Here is a 19,162-nt window from a genome sequence, read left to right as displayed (position 1 = left end):
TGAATTGGGTGTCAGAGACCTCTCTGAGAAGATGGTATCTAGACGGGGACCTATGAGCTGGGTTGGTACGTACAAAGGAACCAGCAGAGGCCCTGGGCGGCCAAGGCACACTGAGAGAGAAGTGTGTTATGAGATGAGGTAGGAGAACAGCAGGGAAGAATTCTCAGGGTTGGGGGACACACAGTTTGGCATGTGGATTTTATTCTAAATGCAGCACAGGGTTTTACCCAGGAAAATTACATGATCTGATTTACTTTTTTTTTTAAGAGAACTTATTGTTTCTCTGTACAGCAAATACACAACAGCATACACTTAGCCAGTTAGGTAGCCAGTTCTTTAGCCTCGGTCTTTTCCAACTTGGCAATACAAGCCACGGATTTGTATCGGACCCAGGACATTGCCTCCCCAGTGCCTGCAGATCTCATCACATCTGTCATCGTAATTGGTCCTGATAGCTTCCACCTGCTTAGCCAGAGCTCCCTTTTCTTCCGAGGTAACCTGTGCAAAGGCAACAGTGGTGCAGGTCTTCCTGTGGGCCAGACACCCCAGCCTGGTCTTTCCCTTGATAATGCAGTAGGGAATCCCCATCCTACGACACAGGGCAAGCAGGTAGACCATCAGCTCAATGGGATCCACAGCTTGTGCAATCACTACCAGCTGAGCCTTCTTGGTTTCCACCAAGGTGATGACAGTATTAACCCCAGCCCGAAGGACAGGCGGCCTCTACCTTTGCCAGCAGCTTTCTTCTCAGCCCGGGCCAACAATCTCTGCTACTTCTCTTGCTTTGTCCCTCGTCTGTATCTGTGGGCCAGCTTAAGCAGCTGAGTAGCTGTTTGGCATCCCAGGCCTGGGTGAACTGGTTAATCGCACGAGGCACTTTTATTTTATTTCAATTTTTGACTTAAATTCTAGTTAGTTAACATATATGGTAAAAGTGGTTTCAGGTATAGAATTTAAGTGATTCATCACTTAAATATAACACCCAGTGTTCATCACGCCAAGTGGCCTCCTTAATACCCATTACCCATTTAGACATCTATAGAGAATAAGCCCTCTGTCACTGCAACAGGAGGTAGCAGGGGCCGTGTGATAAAGTGGGTGAGATCCCTTTTGGGCTGGATGTCCTGTCCAATGCCAAAATTCTTGGGCCTTTTCTCAAACAGGGGAATGACCACCTTCTTGGCCTCCTTCTTCCCAAAAACAGGGGCCAGGGCTACCTTCTTTCCCTTCGGCTTCTTTCCTTTGGCATCTTCAGTGGCTGAAGAAGAGAGCCGACTGACATTTTTAAAAGATTGCTCTAGCTACTGTGTATAAGGGAAGGCAAAAAATGAAACACAGAGAGTAGTTAGATTATTGTAATACTGGAATAGGACACGGGTATACATGGGTATACATGTAATATTCCCTAAGAAAGATTATGTTACTTCGATAAAGGCAGCATTAACAGAGATGGAGAAATATAGATTGACGAGAAGTTTTAGGGGTATCATCAAGATGATTTTCTGATGAATCAGGCATGAGGGAATGATGAAAGACTGAAATCAAGGATTACTCAGATTTGTGGCTTAAGCAAATGAATAAATGACGGTATCTTTTACTGATGGATAAGGAACAGGTGTGTAGGAAGTGAGGGTGGAAGGGGAATCTAGACTTTTCTTTAGTTTGAGATGCTAACTAAAGATGTCCAGGGTGCAAATTCAACCAAGCAGTTGAATACAGAATTCTTGAAAAAGGTCAAAGTGAAGTTCTATGTCTGGGACTTAGCCCAATCATGGCATCTAAAACCATGGGGCTGGATGAGATCACACCTAATGGTTAAGTAGAGAAGTAAGAGGGACCTCTTTAATGGCTGAGGGCCCTTCTTGTTTATACCAATGAGCAGGTTAAACAAGTAAGAGGGCAAAGCAATGGGTTTTCATAACATCTATATTAAAAGGTGGAGTATGAATATCAGATTCCCTCCTCATTTTAACAGAAAAGGACACTGATTAGTAAGTAGTTGTTTGCTATCTTCATCAAGACATTCAACATAAGAAACTCTGATCAAAGTCACTGAGTATTAGAAGAATGAAATTGTATATTCACTGGATTTCTGTTTCATTAAATATATGCATATATTTCTCATAATTCACAAACTGGTCTGTGAATGATCACATTATTATTAAAAAGAAAACTGAAATGACATCTGCCTAAGAAAAACTAATTCTGTAATTGTCTTATGAAATACAATATTAAAAAAGTTCACTGGAATCTTAGTGTGGTTCCCTTGAATAAATTCTATTTGTAGCAAGTATAAAAATGTCAAGGAAGTCTTGAAAGGGTGGGATAATGGAGTCCTTTCCTATGTGAGAAAGTAAACTGCTTCTTTTTTAAAAGCTTATTATCTAATTGCACAATATAACATATTGTGATTATTAAAAAAACAAATATAAAACTAAAGCCCATCTTGACAACACCCCTCAACCTCAGGCCTGTCACTAGAAGTCACCATTTGACCACTTTTGTGTGAATTCCTTGAGTCTCTTGTTTGCATGTGTGTGTGTTTGCACACATGTGTATGTATATATGTGAGCATGTGTGTGGTAGATGCAGTTGCTGCCCTGCCCAGATCCCCTTTTCTGCTGCTGCTGGAGCTCACTGATAGTAACCCAGCTTCCCTTTTCTCTGGAGAATTGCCCTTGGCCAAACAGATGCTGTGACTACTCCCCATATTCCTTGGGAAGGAGGCAGGCCAGATTTGGTCAATAATGGACAGACCCAGGGATGTAAATGGCCTCAAGGTAGGATCCACTTTGGTGCAATCTGTGCTCCAGAGCACCCCTGCAAAATCAGACAGCTGGTCTCCCCTCAGGACCACAGTCACCTTCTCCCTGTGTCCTACCCTGCTTCTCTCATTTCACTTCTCCTGGGAGCACTTTCTCCATGAATTACTTGAAGAAGAAATCACCATCTCAGGCTCTGCTTCTATAACTAAGATAGTGTATCTCTATATATCCACACATGCGTATGAGAGCAAGTTTTACATAACATTAACATAATGTGCTTATCATTACTTAAGCAACCATTTTCTTGAAAAGCTGTGGTATCGATATGCACAGATTTATTCCATTGTTTTCTAACTGCATTATATTACATTGTGGAAAAAAGAGATACCTTATCAAAAACTTAAAAAATGTTCCAATGTGGTAAATGAATATCACCATTCTTGGTTACATTTCCTTGATTACCAGAAGTAGAGTCATCTTATATGTTTATGGTCCCATTTGTACCTCCTCCTCAGTGAGTTATTTTCATATTCTTTCAGTAGCATTGTCTTTTCCTTATGTATTATCACTGGCTCTTTATAAATTCTGAATATTGTTCATTTGTTTATGGTGTGTTGAAAATACTTTTTCCTACTTATCATTGTTTTTTATGGGGTTTTTGGTGTGGTCTTTTGTATTATTCAGAAGTTTGGTAATGTACTAAAAAAATTATATTTTATTCTTAATGCATTTACATATTTAAGAGGATCACTCTACCACAAAGTCATAGTCATATCTTCCTATATTTTCTTCTAATGTTTTATAATTTTCAGCATTATTTAATTCACCTGGATTTTTTTTAATGAATGGTATTAGGTGTTAATATAATTTTACTGTATTTTCTAAAATCAATAGTTAATTGTCATATATATATATATATACACACACACACACACACACACACAGGCTCATTACTGGACTCTGAATCCTGTTCTACTGATCTTTTGGGGTTTTTTCCTACTTGAATACCATACTATTTTTACTACCACAGATCTGCTTATATTTTGATTCCTGGTGGGGTATGATCTCCTTTTTTTGTTCATCTTGCTTGTTTCTAAATTTCCTTGGCTATTCTTGGGCATTTATGTTTCCATATTAATTTTAGAATTAGCTTATAACATTTCTTTTAGGATTTTGATTGGGATTTTCTTGAATTCACAATGTCATTGGGGTAGAAGTGATATCTTTTCCCACGCTCAGACGTTGTGTATGTTTTTTATTTTTTTATTTTTTTATTTATTTATTTTTTTTAAAGATTTTATTTATTTATTTGAGAGAGAGAGAATGAGACACAGAGAGAGCATGAGAGGGGGGAGGGTCAGAGGGAGAAGCAGACTCCCCGCCGAGCAGGGAGCCCGATGCGGGACTCGATCCTGGGACTCCGGGATCATGACCTGAGCCAAAGGCAGTCGCTTAACTGACTGAGCCACCCAGGCGCCCCAGACATTGTGTATGTTTTTTAATGTATCAGGTCTTCTTCAATAAATTTTATTAGTTTTTCCATAAATATCTTGCATATTCTTTATTGGGTTTATTCCTAGATATTTTATATTTTTTCTGTAATTGTAAATGTTTTTTTCTAATACATTTTTAATTGGTCACTGCTGGAATTTTTAAAAACTGCTGATTTTTTATGTTGATGCATACTCCTTTTTAATCTCTCCAGTTTGTTCTAATAATGTTTTCACTGGTTCCCTAGGAGTTTCTCTCTATATAGACTATCAAACATATTATCTAAATAATAAGGTCTTGTATCTTTCTTGGTAACAATGATGTCTCTTGCCTATTTTTACCTTTGTATTACATTGCATAGGTCCTCTAGTACAGTATTAACCAATAACTATAACACCAGGTATCTTGACTTTCTTTCTCACTTTAATACAAATGAGCTGAATGTGGTGTCTTTAAGCTTATGCTACTTGTAGGGTTTTACTGTACTCTCTAAGAATTTTCTTCTATTTCTAGTTTTCTAAGAAGTTTTTATTTAGAAAAATTGGATCAATGTTGAAGTTTAACAAACACTTGTTCAATATTGATTAAATGGCTTTCTTCCTCTCATCTAGTTAATGTAAGGAATTTCACTAATTTTTTTCTTTTGACAAAAACATTAATATAATTTATTAATTTATCAGCAATTTTTTTCAAGATAGTTAACATGGCATGTATGGTCTATTTAAGTGGTTACCCAAAACACTGCATTCCTGAAATGTAATTATCTAATCCATGTAGATATTTATGTACGAGTCATTACTTGCCTTTTCTTATTTATTGCCCTATAGGAATTTTCTAAATTCCCCCTTGGCATAGGCACACAGTTTATTATATGAAATGCTTTCCTTGCAGGCAAGTGATCTGAAGAGAGCTTAAATTATTAGTTAACATTTTAACATAAAAATTTTAGTTTTAAATTTCCCATCAATCTATTAAGAAAAAAAACTGTAAATTATATTTTCTTATTTAAGTAATGCTAATGAGTAATAACACCTAGAAGCAGCATAAACAATTTGCTAATCATGCTGAAGATAGACAGTAAGAGAGGATTAATTTCAAGATCAATTAGAAATCTACATTCTCAGCAGCTTAGCCTCTAGAAATGAGCAATTCTGATATACCTGGTAAACAATTTTCAATTTCTGGGACGCCTTTGTGGCTCAGTCAGTTAAGCATCTGCCTTTGACTCAAGTCATGACCCCAGAGTCCAAGGTCCAGTCCCGCATCAGGCTCTCTGCTCAGGGGGGGAACCTGCTTCTCCCTCTGCCGGCTGTTCCCCCTGCTTGTGTGCCCACTCTCTCTCTCTGACGAATAAATAAATAAAATCTTTAAAAAACAAAAACAAACAAACAAGTTTCCAATTTCATCTAAATGGGTTGGTGTCTGAAGTATTATTGTTGAGACATCTGCCAACCACACTGGGGTCTTTATTCCCTGGCCATTCTATTGTTCTTTCATTTCAGATGTTCTTTCTGAGAAACACCTCCTTACACCCTGAAATGTATCCTTTAGATATTTACTTAAGAGTAGTCTATCGGGACACCTGAGTGGCTCAGTCAGTTGAGTGTCTGCCTTCAGCTCAGTTCATGATCCCAGGACCCTGGGATTGAGTCCCACATCAGGCTCCCTGCTCAGTGGGGAGCCTGCTTCTCTCACTGCCTGCTTCTCTCACTGCCTGCTTCTTCCCCTGCTTGTTCTCGCTCACGCTCTCTCTCTCTCTGACAAATAAATAAAATCTTAAAAAAAAAAAAAAGAGTGGTCTCTTGGTGGGTAAACTCCCTCAGCTTTTCTTGAAAATGTCTTTATTTCATCTTTATTCTAAAAATAAAATTTTGCTTTCTTTCTTGCATCACTTTAAAGATATTACTCCATTTCTCCCGGCTTCCATTGTTGCTCTTGAAAAGTCATCTGTAAGTCCAATTGTTGATCATTTGTAGGTGACTTGTCTTTTCGATTTGCCTTTAAGATATTTACTTTAAACATTAGAATGCTCAGGGCTCAGGCCCCTTCTCCTGTCACCCCCTCTCATGGATCTCTCAGCCAGTTTCATATCTATAAATAGTACTTACATGATGATGACCCCAAAATTATATCTCCAATTCAGACTTCTCTCTAGCTCTACACTGGCATACCCAACCGTCTACTGAACACCTCCTCTGAAAACATCTCAAACACAAAAATGCCTAAATCCGAGCACACGGTTTTCAACCCTTTCCTCAACCATGTTCTTCAGCAGTCTTCCCCATCTCACTAAATGGCAACACTACTTTTCCACTATCTTAAGACAGAAAATAATCATTTTCCTTAGACCCCACATTCAATTCTTCAGAAATTCCATCAGCTCTACATTCAAAATTTATACAAAATTCAATCACTTCTTGCCACTCACAATGCTCCAAACTACTATCATGTTTTGCTTGGCTTATCACAATAGCTAACTAGTTGTTCTCCCTGCTTAAACTTGACCTTTCTCCAGTTCATCTATTCTCAACATAGTAACAAGAAGGATGCTGTTATCCTGTTATCTCTGAATCAGATAATATCACTTATGTATTTAAAAGCCTCCAGTGGCCTTTTGTCTGTCTCTGAGTAAAAGCCAAAGTCATTTCAATGGTCTACACAACTCTTACATGATCTGTCCCCTTCTACCTCTCTGATTTTATCTCTTATTTCTCTTCCTCTTAATCATTTGGATCTAGCCACAATAACTTTCTTGCTATTCATCCAGCACACAAAGCATATTTATGCCTTGGAGCCTTTGCACATGCATTTGTCTCTCTGATAATCACATGACTCACTCTCTCACCTCTTCTAGGCCTTTGCTTAATTTTCAGGCTCTCAGGGACACTTTACCTGATAACTAAATTTAAAATTACAATGACTACCCCTCCAACATTCCCTACCTCCCATCTTTACTAAGTTTTACATAGTATTTGTCACCATCAGACATACTATATATTTTAATCATTTATTTATTTTGTGTCTAATGCCCTCTCCCCCACCACACAAACACCACAGTATAAGATCCATGAAGGAAGGTTTTGCTTTTCCTTCTATCTTTTGATTGTTTTATCCTTATGCTGTAAAACTGTCTGGCACATGGTAAGTGTTCAACTCAGTAACTATTTGTTCAATGAATGATTCTCTAAAATGTCTATGAATTTTTAAAACTTAATCTTTTTTGAATTCTGAATGCAAATATTTATCTTATCAAGATCACCAGATGATATATGTATGAACATTAAAACCTATGAAGCACTTCTGTAAGATGTATGCCTATAATTCCTGGGTCACAGAATATACATACCTTTACAAAACAATGCTGAATTGCTCTTCAAAGTGATTATGCTGCTTCCTCTAATAAAGTGTTAATGAACATTCTAACAGTACCATTAGACCTCTTAATTTTTGTCAAATTAGATGTGAAATATCTCATTATATTTCTAACTTGCCTTTTCAGATTACTGATGAGGTTAAGCACCCTCGTTTTTTTATAGGTTTATTCACCACTTCTGTCAAATACCTACTTTCTTATTGTGCTCATTTACTAAGTGAGTAGTTATTTCCTTACCAGTTTTAGTGCTTTATATATTTGAGACACTACTGCATTGTTGGTAATACTGTAGCTAATAGCTTCTCCCCAGTTACAGTCTATCCTTTTACCTTCTTATGGGCTCTCTGATGAAGTTCTTAATTTTAATGTAATTACATATATCATTCTCTTCTTTAATATTTCATGCTTTTATTGCAGAATTTTTTTTTAAGATTTTATTTATTTGACAGAGAGAGATACAGTGAGGGAGAGAACACAAGCAGGGGAGTGGGAGAGGGAGAAGCAGGCTTCCCGCCGAGTAGGGAGCCTGATGTGGGGCTCGATCCCAGGACCCTGGAACCATGACCTGAGCCAAAGGCAGACGCTTAATGACTGAGCCACCCAGGCGCCCCATTATTTTAGAAATTTAAAATTTAATTTAAGAAATTCTCCCATACCACACAGTGAGGAAAGTTTCTCCTGTATTTTCTCCTAACATTTTAAATCATTGTTTTTCATATTTAAGCTCTAAATTCATACAAGAAAAAAATTTATGTATAGTGTGAGCTAGGAATCCAATTTCTTTTATAAGCAATTGTCCCAGCACCATTTCTTGAGCACTATTCCCCAATGATCTGAAACACCAATTCTGTAATACCAGGTTTCCATATATCATTTGTTTTGTGGCTGGCCTCTCTTCACTGCCATTGGTCATTTTGTTTTACCATGCACAAATACTACACTGTCTTAATTATTATAAGTCATGATCTATTATAACCCACCTAGTTGTTGTTCTTCAGCAGTGTTGTGGTTTTCTTGACCCTAATTTGCCATATTCATTTTAGAATCCATTTATCAAGATCCATTAGAAAAAATCTGTGAGATATCAATTAAAATTTTACTGATTCCATAGATTAATTTGGAAAAGACTGATATCTTTAAAGTGGTGAGTCTTCTTGTCTATAAACATTTAAAAACACAGTATATATCTCCATTTATTTTGTTTTTTTTTTAATATTTTTCAATATGAAGGTTTATAATTTTCTCATACAGGCTCAGGCTTTATGTTATCTTTTCATAATAGACTTTCAGATGGTCTTTATACCTCTTACTCATCTGTGTATCTTTCCTGGCCATCAATATCCAGCTACTATAAAGTGAATTTTACCACATTAAACCCAGGCTCAAAAATCTGTGTTAGCTACCTATTGCCTGTGGGATCAAATGCAAACTTCACAGGCTGGGATTTAACTGGCTCTGCTTACCCAGCCATCATCACAACTTGCTAGGACTCTACTTCACTTGTTTACTTATGGTGGAATTACAGTGTAGAAGTGAAGAGCTCATTTACATAATATAATCTAAAGAAAATCAGAATCAAATCTTGACTCTATTACTTACTGACTTATGGCTTAGACAGAGTGACTTAGTTCTTTGGGCTCCTCTTCTATAAAACAAGGAAAATATGGATACTCATGGCATAGGATGTTGTAAACAATAAATGAGACAGTGCACATGAGTTATGTAGCACTTGTAACTTACTAGCATTAATTGCTATTATTGTATTAATGTTATTATTGACTAATTAAAAATTAACAGATAATAGCATGTCTTCTCTAAGTGAATAAACCATCATCATGCCTATATTGAGAACTCTTTTTTGCTTATTAAAGTGTCTTTCTGCATTTTTTTTCTTTCCACATATTTTTAAATTTGGAACAGAATCTGGAAGAGGAAATGGTCATACTCTAGATGGTGTGTCCCCCATACTGGGCTAGTGGTGAAGAGAGGAAACTAGAAAGACATAGGCCTAAGTTTTGGAGACTAAGCTAGCTTATGAATAACCCCTGATATACAGCCAGCCAGCATCCCAAAATCATAATTACAAAGACCCATGCATGACAAATACAGATGCAGTCCAAGCTGACTTCAACATGAAAAGGAAGCCAAGAGTAACCCACTGGTCACCAGAACTCAGGAGTCACCTGGCAATCATAATGCTAAGAGCCAGGTAAGTGGTGACATTGCTATTCTAGGTTGCTTGACTTAAAAGAGTGCTTTATCCAGTGTTGAGGACTGGTAATGGCCAGACAGGTTGCCAAGCTTCCTTCCAAGAAGGATTGGGTACAGAGTAGGGCTCCCAAAAACGAAACTGGAGTACCATTTTTTCTTTAAAGTGGTAAGAGCTCAGCCATTCAGATCTAATAATCCCAGCAAGGGTAGATAAAAGACTGCGGCTTCTATGAGTGCTAAAGCTTGTTATTCCCTCGCTTACCATTTGACTACGAAAAAAAAATTGATTAGTAAAGCCACAACACTATTTTCTTTTTAATAATAACTTTAGGCACATAGTAATTAACTCTCTATTTTGATGATAGGATATATGACATTACACAATGTGTAACATGTGATAGTCAGTCTGACACTGGTATGCCCCGGGAAATCTGTCCATTTGTAACAGGAATTCCCACCAAATGCAAAACCCGAATCCTAGGGAAAGAGGACTTGTAAGAGCTAATCCAGGCTCTGGAGTTCTGGTCCCTATGGGCTTTATGGTAGATTACCAGTCACAGAAGGGACCCTGAGTTACCTGGCAGGGAAACAAGGCAGACTAGGATCAAGGAAGAAGCTTAAGTGTGCCCTCTCGGCTCACTTAACATGAGGTCAAGTAAACGTATTACTCAAAGACTATGAAAGAATGTAGGGCTCATCTCGGATAGAGGGATACCCTAGTACAGTAGATACAGGGTCTGGTTAGCAAAGTAGAAACAGTCTTCTCCTTAGATAATGATGTCACTGAGTTTGACATTTAAGATAGATACTACTAACAGAGGTGAGTGAAAATTTGCAGGAGGATCATTTGTTCATTTGCTTTTTCTCTGTATCATTTAAGACAGAGGAGACTGAGCACATACAGAGGATCAGAGGAATGATCTGTAGAGGATCTTGAGGAAGCCAGAGATGGGGCTAAGGGCACAGAGAAGAGGATGAGCCCTAAAGAGAAGGGAAGAAACCCTAATGTCACAAGGGCCAATTAGGCATCACTTCATAAATCAATCTCACCACTAGGACCAGGGATGTATAGTAGTTGATCAAGAATTGCAGCAGCATTATCCAATGATGGCATTTTATCTTGGGCATAGATGATGACAATTTCTCCTATTTGTCTGGAAGTCAGCAGACTAAATTCAACCAGTTAAGGATTCTTGGTCCTTAGTCGGTAACTTAAAACCACATATGAATGGCGCTGGGGCAACAGGACAGCCACATGCAAAAGAATAAAACAAGACCACTCTCTTACACAATACACAAAAATGAACTCAAGATCTGAATATAAGACCTGAAACTATAAATTTCCTACAAGAAAACATGGGCAGTAACCTCTTTGACATTGGTCCTAGTGATGGTGTGGATCTGACTCCAAAGGCAAGAAAACAAAAGCAAAAATAAACAAATAGAGCTACATCAAACTAAAAAGTTTCTGCACAGTAAAGGAAACTATCATCAAAATGAAAAGGCAACCTACTAAGTGGGAGAAGATATTTGCACATCATATATCTGATAAGCAGTTAATATCCAAAATATATAAAGAACTTATGCAACTCAAAAATTAAAAAAAAAAAAACAACCATCCCAGGGGCACCTAAGTGGCTCAGGTGGTTAAGCGTCTGCCTTCGGCTCAGGTCATAATCTCAGGGTCCCGGGATTGAGTCCCACACTGGCCTCCCTGCTCAGCAGGGAATCTGCTTCTCCCTCTCCCTCTGACCCTCCCTCCCGCTTGTGTGCGTGCGCTCTCTCGCTCTCTCTCAAATAAATAAAATCTTAAAAACAAACAAACAACCCAATTAAAAAATGGACAGAGGATCTGAACAGAGATTTTCCCAAAGAAGACATACAGATGGCCAACAGGCAAATAAGATGTTCATTTTCACTCATTATCAGGGAAATGCAAATCTAAGCCATAATGAGATACCACCTCACACCTGTCAGAATGGCTATTATGAAAAAGACAAGAAATAACAAGTGTTGGAGAGATTGTGGAGAAAATAGTAGTCTCACGCACTACTGATGGGAATGTAAATTGGTGCAACCTCTATCAGAAACGGTATTCAGCTTCCTCACACAGATCCACCATATGATCCAACTATTTCACTTCCAGGTATTTATCCAAAGAATACAAAAACACTAATTCCAAAAGGTATATGCAGCCCTCCATTCATTGCAGTATGGTTTACAATAGCCAAGATATGAAAACAACCTAAATGTCCCTCAATAGATGAATGGATAAAGACGATGTGGTATATATATATATATATATATATATATATATATATATATATATATATGCAATGGAATACTATTCATTCTTTAAAAAGAATGAAATCTTGCCATTTGTGACATGAATGAACCTTGAGTTTATTATGCTAAGTGAAATAAGTCAGATGGAGAAAGACAAATACTGTATGTTCTCACTTATATGTGGAATCTAAACAACCAAATGATACAATACAGAAACAAACTCACAGACACAGAAAACAGATTGATGGTTACCAGAGGGGAAGGGGACTGTGGGGGGTGGGGGAGCAAAATGAGTGAAGAGGTTCAACTACATGGCAATGGATGTTAACTAGACTTTTGGTAGTGACTAGTTTATAGTGCACAACGGATATCAAATTATGTTATACACCTGAAATTATATAATGTTATGTAACAATTCTATCCCAATTTTAAAAAACACACACATTTGAAAAACAGATGAGTTTCATATCTTTTTTGCTAAAATATCAGTAAACAGAGTCCAAGTCAATGGCCTAACCCCACCACTGGGGTTAGGGATTTCCCTCTGCACCTCACTTTGACCATTTATCAGTAACATGATAAACCTCAAGAAAAACACACACACACACACACATAATAATGCGCTTTTAAAATCCCACCAGGACTTTGGTTTCCTTCATATTTTACCTGACCATCAGATTATTTCAATGACAGCAACTCAGTGGCAACAGCTGGGGTGGTGGTTGATAATTTTTCCCTCCTGCAAGGCCAAAGCACTGTGGTGGGACCCACTGAGAACTTTGTTTCCTGTCAGTGCACAGTTTGCTACAAGCCACCCTTTCTCTGGGCTGCCAGGGCCTGTGGTCTGAACTGTGTGACACTAACATTCAATTACGGTAAAATGTCTATTTAATAACTGACATTTCCAGTAACTTCTTGTGAGTTCAATATGCCTCGAGGCTAATTAGAAAAGTTCCAGAGGATACTAAGAACTACTTTATTGACAAATAATTTACACTCCTCTGATTTATTCTGACCAAATATATTAAGGATTCTCCTTGTAGTTACTTCAGACATAGATGGGATAGACTTTAGTGTTTAAACCCTGGGAATTAAGGAACCTAGCACTACTTTTGTTGGGCAGAAAATATTTTCAGCTGCTGAGTCCAGGTCCAGAGAAGCACGAGAAGACCTTTTAGGTTTTCCATGGTCTAATGATAAATATACATCCTCTGGTGCTTATACTCACTTTAACTGAACCACAGTGGTTCCTAGGAACACTCTAACCTCCAGTCATCAGCATATTTCAAAAGCAAACAGAATTCGAGGAGCTCTCCAGTTAAGGTAATCAATGGGATTTGCTTCTTCAGGAACTAATGTTAACTTTTTCCACAAATTTCTCAGGTTCTAGATGTAAGTATTCATCTAGATAACAAAACAATTAGAAATAGCTATCCTATATACTCTGAGTTTCCTTGGATAGGAAGCTTGAATCATTTTTCTTTTCTCTTAAACATCTTAGAGAGGGGAAATATCTCTTCTCTCTCAGTTTTGATGGAGTTAGCCAGGGCATAAAGATTAAATCAGAACTGACCACAGGAACCCATGATTATTGGTTTCAAAAATCAAGTGTCAAGCTGGAAGGCTGTGTTGGGGAAATTCAACACTTGCTCATACATTTTTCTATTCTTCTCCAAAGATATAACTTTATATAGTTTTATATATATATGTATATGCACACACACACTAATAACTTTAAATGAAAATGTGCACTAGATGCATAAAACTTTGTAGGTAAATCTGTGGTGTTTAAACATTACTTTTGCCTGATAGATTGGGGATAGCAAATTATATTACATATCACTTCAGAGTTCACTATCAAATATATTGTTTCATTTGATGCCCAAACATCCCTATTAGGTAAGCAAGGTAGATATTTCCAAATTCATTCACAGATAGCGGGGAAAAAAACTCTGGAGAGTTTAGTGACCAGGCCAAGGTTAGAAGCTGGAAACTAAGCAATAAGGAGTATATCATAAGATTCAGTGTCTTCTGACTATTCCAAAGATGAGAGATACAGTCTTAAGGAATTTAATATGTAATTTAGAAAAACTTGAAATACATTTTAGTAAACCATATTTTGTATCAAGATGAATCTCCAAATCTAACTTCTTAAAAGGACAGGCTCAAGTGGCTTAGGCTCTACATGGGTACAGCTATACTCAGTACACTCCGAAAGGGCTTCAGCCCCTACACTACACTGAAATTGTTCTCAACAAAATTTGTGATGAATAACCTGACTATACTCATAATTTTCTGACCTGACCTTTACTTGAACCCTTGGTGCCATGTGTCATTCACATTCATAAAATTCCCTTCTTCTCTTTTTTCTCAGCATCATTGTGTCTGTGTTTTCCTACGTGAGGCAGCCTGAAACAACTGAAAAATCACTGGATTTGGAATATTACAGGCACTTGGGTTACAAATCCAGCTCCTGGGGTCTTGGGAAAATTAACCTTAACAAACCTTAATAAAAATAATTAGTATTGCCACTACTATAGGGCAGTTTGGAGATCAGAGATAGCATATGAAAGCAGGTAGTGCCAAGCTCATTAGAAAGCACTCAGTGGATGGAGACACCTCCTCAGCCTGTTTTTGTCGAGCTCTTTCAGTGACCACACAGATATCAGTAATATCAGGGTCCTGATATATTTCACACCTCTGCTCTTTTCACTCTGTATACCAGTGCTGTCCAATGGGACTTTCTCTGAAGATGAAAATGTTCTATAATCCATGCTTGTCTAATACAGTAGCCACAAGCCACATGCAGTCTTTGAGCACTTGAGGTATGGCTAGTACAATGGAGAAACTGAATTTTTTGTTTTATTTGAACTAATTCAAGGTTAAATTTAAATAATTACATGTGACCAGTGGCTCCCATATTGGACAATGCAGCTGTATACTTTTCCTTGGTAGCTTCATACCACACCATGACTTTGGCCACTACCCATACACAAAAGAGCCCCAGCTTTATTTATTTTTTGGGGGGGGGGAGGGATAGGGGAGAGGGAGAGAGAGACTCTTAAGCAGGCTCCACGCCCAGCACGGAGCCTGATATAAAGCTCAATCTCACCACCCTGAGATCATGACCTGAGCTGAAATCAAGAGTCAGACACTTAACCGACTGAGCCACCCAGGTGTCCCGATTCTTAGCTTTAGTTTCCAGCCTGATTTTCACCTGCCCATTAGCCATAACAGGGCATCTCAGAAGCACCTTTTATTCATCATGTTCCCAATAGAACTCATCATATTTTCCTTCAAACTTGCTCCTCCTCTTAGGTCCTATATTCCAGTCAATAGCACACAATCCAGTGTCCAGCTCAGTCCAGGTAAGTGTCCCAGTCATGAACCAGGAGTTACTATAGATAGTCCTTTTCTCCACCCAAATTCTATGCCTACCAGCCTACAATCATTTGTACATGTTAAATATCTTTATCTCTCCATCTATGCTGTCATAGGCTTAATACAAGCCTTCATTATTTCTGACTGAGATATTATGATGGAGTTCTAATTTGTTGACTTGTTTCCAGTCACACCCCTCACCCTTCCCTTGATCAGCTTGGCTGTGACAGTGTTCATTCATTCACTTGATCTTGTCTGGAATTTACTCAAAATCTTCCAGTGGTTCCTCAGAGATTCACAATGGTCTGACTCCTATGTAGTTCTCCAGGCTCGTGTCCCATTACATATTCCAGAAGGAAAAGAGAGAGAAAGGGACAGAAAGTTTATTCAAAGAAATAATGGCTGGAAACTGGGAACATACAGTTTTACAGGTAAATTCTATCATAATTTTAAGAAAAAGGTAACTAGGATATTTAAACTATTCCAGAGCACAGAGAGGGAAGAAAAGCTTCAAATTATTTCTATAAAATCAGCAAAGTAAAACCAAATCTAACGAAAATACTACAGACAAGAAAAAAAAAAACTAGAGGCAATATTACTTATGGTTGTTATGCAGAAAAAAAATCATATAATAGTGAATGTTGGAAAATACTCAGCAGCATATTAAAAGAGTAATATACCACAAAAAAACTGATTATCATTATTATTATAACCCTACAGTTCTGAACATCTATGGATCTAGGGAAGAATGGTTCTACTCCACAGCTCCACATATTCATTATGAGTGCACATTGATGGTGGGATCAAACTGTGGTCACTCCACTGTGGTACAATCTCAGTAAGAGATGTAGCTGCATGTTACTGTATCTGTTCTCAGCCTAATATTATTAACAAAACTTTTAGATGGGGGCCCTGTGGTGGAGTGGCTAAGAGCACTGCTCAGGATTCAGAGACTAACTGGGGGTCAAAGCCTGGCTCCACCACCAGTGCTTTGACATTTATATACATTATGAACTGATCACCAAAATAAGTCTAGTTACCATCCACCGCCATACAAAATTAATATGATATTACTGACTGTATTCCCCATGCTGTACATTCCATCTCCCTATTTATTTATTATTAATCTAGAGTTATAGTCTTAAACTTCTCTTCCTAATCAACATATTCTCCACGGATGATTTCTTTCTTATGGCAGTTCCAGGTCTGAATTTCCAATGGTCTCTAGCCTCACCACCACAATGGTCCAAGAACTACTCAAACAATATGACCCAAACTGAATTAATTGTCCCCCAGACCATTTCTCATACATTCTCTGTAGTTTAATTATATCACAATCACCTAATTGAAGCCAAAAATTGGGAGTCAACATTGATTTTTTTTCTCTCCTTTACTCCCTAGTCTTTACTGGTCATGAAATCTTTGTTAGTCCCAATTCATAGACATCTTTGAAATCTATATGTCCCTTTCTCTCCCCATTGACACATCCTCAGTCTGTCTTTAAATAGCTACAGAAGGGATACATCATCTGTTAATGCTTTTGTGAAGTGAGTTAAATGAGCTTTCTGTATTTTAATGCTTTATCTGGACTATTGCAAAATGATTAATTTTTAGTAGGTCAATTTATCTGGACTATTGCAACAGCCCATAATTTATTTTCTATGTCAAGGCTTTATCTGGACTATTGCAACAGCCCATAATTTATTTTCCTGAACTTCTGTGTCACACTTCTTAAATCAACTCTGCATGTGATCAGGAGTGATACTTCTAAAACATAAATATTACTGTGTGTAGTAGGCTGAATAATGGCGTCCCCAAAGTTATCCACATTCTAATCCCTAATGCCTGTAAATGTTAGGGGGAGAGAGAGAGAGAGCATGTAAGCATGAGTGGAGGGAGGGGCAGAGGGGGAGAGAGAGAGAGAGAGAATCTTTTTTTTTTAATTTTATTTGAAAGAGAGAGAGCAAAAACAAGGGGGAGGGGCAGGGAGAGAGGGAGAATCAGACTCCCCACTGAGCAAGGCGCCTGATGCAGGGCTTGATTTCAGGACCCCGAGATTATGACCTGAGCCAAAAGCAGACGCTTAACTGACTGAGCCATCCAGACATCCTGGGAGAGAGAATCTTAAGCAGGCTCCATGCTCAGAACAGAGCCAGCCGTGGGGCTAGATCTCACAACCCTGAGATCATCACCTGAGACAAAATCAACAGTTGGATGCTTAACTGACTGAGTCACCTAGGCCCCCCTGCAAATGTTACTTTATAAGGAAAAGGAGACTTCGCTGATGTGACTGAGTTAAAGATGTTGAGATGGGGAGATTATCCTGTATTATCTGCAAGCACACAATGTAATTACAAGGGTCCTGGTAAGAAGGAGGTGAAAGGATCTAAGTGTATAGTGGGAGATGTGATAAAAGCAAGAGGTTATAGTGATATAAATAAGTGATAATGAACCAAGGATTGCAGGCGGACTCTAGATGCTGAAAAGGACAAGAAAACAGATTCTTCCCGAGAACCTCTAGAGGAAATGCAGCCCTGCTAACACCTTGATTTTAGCCTAGTGAGACTGATTTTGGACTTCTGACCTCCATAACTGTAAGATAAAAAATTTGTTCTGTCTTAAGCCATTAAGAATATTTTTAAAAAATTTAATATTTATTTGAGAGAGAATATGCATGCACCAGTTGGGGGAGGGGCAGAAGGAGAGGGAGAGAGAGAATCTCAAGCAGGCTCCACTCTCAGTGCAGAGCCCGATGCAGGGGTGGATCTCACAGCCCATGAGATTACTACCTTAATCTCAGTTAGACACTTAACCGACTGAGCCATCCAGGCACCCCAAGAATATCAAAATTTTTAGGGGTGCCTCAGTTGATAGAGCATGAAACTCAATCTTGGGGTTGTAAGTTCAAACCCCACACTGGGTGTAGACATTACTTTAAAATAAAATCTTTAAAAAATTTATATCAAAATTTTTTACAGTAGCCACAGAAAATGAATACATTCAAGCAACCACTTTTTTGGAAATTGAGGGATTCTCATTTCCTACAGGATAAATTCCAGACTTACTAAACTGTATTCAAGAACCTTCATAATCTAACCACTAAGACATTTTAGCCTTTCTTTCTGTTTCTGCCCTCTAAGGAACTTCTACTGATAGGAACCAAATTTCTTTTCAAAAGTTGAGCCACATGGTCTGACAAAGAATTTTGTGCAACTTTTACATATGAAAATTTGGGAGGAGACATAATTTAGACATCAAAATGTTAGGGTTTGGTGAATATGAACAATGGGATGGAATACTTCAATAGCCAAGACGTACTCACTATAATAACATGAAAAAGAAAACATTTTGCCATTCATTAAGTAATTTTACAGTAACAATTCTTAGACTTGTAGATGTCCCTTTTAACTGGATATCTTCTTTTTTGTTTGGTGAACTCCTTCCTACTTTTTCTTCAAGACTTAGCTTAATCATCACCTCTACTGTGAATGGATCTTCACTGACATACCCTGGCACAGACATTTATTTTCTCTGTGTTCCTAATTGTACATTTAATATGCCCTTTTACTATATCCTTCTGAACACTAATAATGTAATTATCTTTTTATGAATCGTCCTTCCCATTAGACTATTTGCTTCTATGGAGGTATCCCAA

The 19,162-nt window shown here is 37.9% G+C and overlaps 1 pseudogene; it reads right to left on the bottom strand.

Annotated features, from left to right (window-relative positions):
- Positions 1 to 320: 320 nt before the first annotated feature.
- The window catches only part of LOC123324839, a 39,780-nt pseudogene continuing 20,938 nt past the window's right edge, over positions 321 to 19,162 (bottom strand).

The sequence above is a fragment of the Neomonachus schauinslandi genome, chromosome 5 (assembly GCF_002201575.2).
Source record: "Neomonachus schauinslandi chromosome 5, ASM220157v2, whole genome shotgun sequence".
NCBI lineage: Eukaryota > Metazoa > Chordata > Mammalia > Carnivora > Phocidae > Neomonachus > Neomonachus schauinslandi.
Note: the sequence above shows the minus strand (reverse complement) of the source record. Positions and strands in the feature narration are given on the sequence as shown.